The sequence below is a fragment of the Euphorbia lathyris genome, chromosome 3, assembly GCF_963576675.1.
Source record: "Euphorbia lathyris chromosome 3, ddEupLath1.1, whole genome shotgun sequence".
Lineage (NCBI taxonomy): Eukaryota > Viridiplantae > Streptophyta > Magnoliopsida > Malpighiales > Euphorbiaceae > Euphorbia > Euphorbia lathyris.
This window is the reverse complement of record NC_088912.1, coordinates 25,900,817-25,904,260: the sequence shown is the minus strand read 5'-3', so window position 1 is coordinate 25,904,260 and position 3,444 is coordinate 25,900,817. Positions and strand designations below refer to the sequence as shown.

The following is a 3,444-nucleotide window of genomic DNA, read 5'->3' as shown; positions in this document are numbered from 1 at the left end:
AACTAAATCTTTGAGGAATTTTCCATAGTTGGGAATTTGCGTAATTGCATCCATAAACGTTAAATTAATATGCAAATTCTTAAGTTTGTCTAAAAATGTTAAAAGTTGTTTTATCATAGTCCTTGTTGTGGACTTTGTGTGGAAAAGGTGGTTTGGGTACAAAAGTTTTTGTACCAGAGTCAATCAGTGAATCTTTTTTATTTAACGTATCTTCTTTGGGCTTTGGTAAATCAGTTCCAGGTAAAGTCGAATTTCTGGGCATTTCCGAGCCTAAGTAGTTTTTCCCTGAACGAAGAGTGATAGCCTTAACATGCTCTTTCGGATTTTCTTCCGTATGGCTTGGAAGACTTCCCTCTTTGCGGGATGAAATTGATTTAGCGAGTTGTCCAATTTGAATCTCCAAATTATGGATGCTAGATGATTGGTTTTAATAAGCTGATCGAATTTATTTTCGATCCGTTTAAAACCATCGTCGTGATTACTTATTTTTCCGCTCATCGCATCAATGAATTTGTCGATTTTAGAAGATAAAGTGTTAAACGTATCTCTTGATTGATTTTGATAATTAATAGTTCGATTTTGATTAGCATTAACATTATTGTTATTATTATCTCTCCAGTTAAAGTTAGGATGATTTCTCCATCCAGGATTATACGTATTGGAATAAGGGTTATTAGTTTGGTTTTGCCCTTGGACAAAGTTTACCTGTTCAATTTCACTCATACCTTCATAATCCACATCCGTTTGGATTGGTTGACCATTAGGATCACACGGTGCCATAAACCTATCAATTTTGTGCGACAAGGCAGAAAATTGGGCTTGCAACATCGCTACTGGATCAAGATTCACTATACCTTTAACTGATGATGTTGTTGAGGATGATGGTTTCGCTAATGGTACGTGTCCATGTTCCGCGGGCCACATACTGCTATTGATTGCCATTTCCTCCAAAAGTTCTCTTGCTTGGACAGATGTTTTCTTCATGAATAACCCTCCAGACATAGCGTCCAATGAACCTCTAGTTGTAGGATTTAGTCCATTATAAAATGTTTGCATTAAAAGTTCAGCGGGCAATTGGTGGTGTGGGCATAAACGTTGAAGTTCTTTAAAACATTCCCAAGCCTCATAAAGAGTTTCATTATCATTTTGAGAAAAAGATGTTAACTCTTTAATGACTCTTGCAGTTTTTGCTAAAGGGAAAATTTTTGATAAAAATGCTTGGGCTAATTGCTCCCAAGTCTCAATTGATGCGACTCGCATAGAATTCAACCACTCTTTGGCTCGATCCTTCAAAGTAAAAGGAAAAAGGCGAAGTTTGATTGCTTCTGCAGTTACATCAGTAATTTTAAAAGTGTCACAAATTTCTAAGAAATTTGTCAAATGGGTATTAGGATTTTCGTTAGGTAACTCGTAAAACGTTACATTATTTTGCAACATATTAAGCAACACAGGCTTAATTTCAAATTGGTTTGCATTAATTTGGGGTCTAACTATACTATTTGTTACACCGGCCACTCCTGGCCTAGCGTAATCCATAAGTGTGGCCATAACTTCTGGCTCGGTAATTTTAGTTTTTATTGGGGTTTTGTTTTTCTTTTTCTTTACTCTCTTGTTCTTTTTAAGAGTTCTTTCAATTTCTGGGTCAATAGGATCTGGTGACGTGCCCGAACTTCGAGAACTGCGCATGAACTTGAAATTTCGCACGAACCGAAACTACCTATAAAACATAATTTTGAAAAATAAATATGTTAGTAATTGGAAATAAATAAAATATAAAAGTTTGAATAAGTATGAACAAACCTAGATTCGTAATAAAACACGAAAAATTTAAAATTTTGTCAAAAATTTTGGCTTTCCCCGGCAACGGCGTCAAAAACTTGTTGAGCGATTTTCGCAAGTGCACGGTATACGCTTGTAGTAATAAAAGATATCGATCCCACAGGGAACGCTTTTTTAACAAAAACTTATTTTGAATCGGTTAAATTTACTTTAAAGGTTTATAATATGGAAAATCGTTTAATCGGTTTTGGTTTTGAAATAGTTAGAATAAGAATTAGATTAGAATATGAAGATGTTAGAAAATATCTGATTTAAGAATGAATTTGCAAAACAGGAACGTTTTAGTACTTTAGAAAAGTAAACAGGTATATTTATTTGCATTAAGCAAAGAAACAACTTTAAACTTTGTACGAATTATAAAGATGAAATAAATGACGGAACCTCTAATTAATTGGCTTTGAACGCGACAAAACCCTTTCGGGATAGTTGCCCTTAATCAAATTAAAACTCTTTCGAGATGATAATTTGCCTAAGTGTTCAACAAAGTTTCCTTGTAAAGATTTGAATTAAATACGTTTTAATGAAAACACCAGCATCAATCCACTTCGGCCCATTTACAAAAGTGCTGCATAAGAATCTATCGAATAGAACAGACTTTATTAGATGAAATATAAAATGATACAAGTTTACAGAGAACATGGAGAATTGAATTCTTCGACAGCGTGCAAGTGAACGGGTTGTCAATCCTTTCCTTGGGTTTCGTTTGAGTTTGTCAGGCTCAGGGGCGAATCCTCTACTCAATCTTCTCGCTGAATCTTCGTAATAGAGACTGGGTCGGTCTATTACCAAAATGAAAACTAAACTGGAACAATGTCTAAACGCTACTGAATTTGTTATTATTGAATAAACAATGTGTGTACAACATATTGCTTTGAACAGAAATGAAATCTAATCTCTGACTCATTTCTGAGTCAGAGTTTCTACATAAACTCTGCACTAATCTAACTCTCTCAATATTATTCCTTTTCAACTCTCAAATCAATACTTTATTTATAGATGTTGAAGAGGCGTGATTGAAGTGTCGTGTCCGTTGTGGAGAGTCGTGTCCGCTGTGAAGGATCGTGTCTGTTGTGGAGAGTCGTATCCGTTTGTGGAGAGACATTTCTATCCACCCGAACGAACACGTTTCTTGGAATTTAAACATGTGTTTGTTGTGCTGCAAAGGTTGCTGGTCTTACCGAGAGTGTTTAATTCTCTACCGAGAATGGGGGACCATCAATTTGGTCTTCGGACGGAAGAAAGGAAATGTCTGGAAAAGGCGTGTCGCGACCGAGAATTTTGAGATTCTCGGTCGTGGCCCTCAAATTCTCTACCGAGAATTTGGTTTCCTCAACCGAGAATTTGACATTTCTTCAGTTTTTGACTTCATCTTTGTCCTCGTTTTGGTGTAATTGATCTTTGTTGTTTTTTACTCCTTTTGTAAGGTTTTTCTTCCATTTTGAGCTCTTTTTATTCCTATTTGGATTTTACCAAATATTTATGTACCTTGCATGAAAGAAATATATTCGAAAGTAAAAGCTTTCTAAATAGGTATAAATAGCATAAATTCGTAGCAATATTGATGTAATTATTGATGATATTATAGGTATATTTTGGGCTTAACAC

General features: G+C 35.1%; 1 non-coding gene across 1 annotated transcript; it reads left to right on the top strand.

Annotated features, from left to right (window-relative positions):
• Positions 1–1,072: 1,072 nt before the first annotated feature.
• Positions 1,073–1,179, top strand: LOC136225119 (small nucleolar RNA R71). The gene has a single exon (XR_010686853.1). It is a non-coding gene; the product is annotated as a small nucleolar RNA R71 (small nucleolar RNA).
• Positions 1,180–3,444: the final 2,265 nt, after the last annotated feature.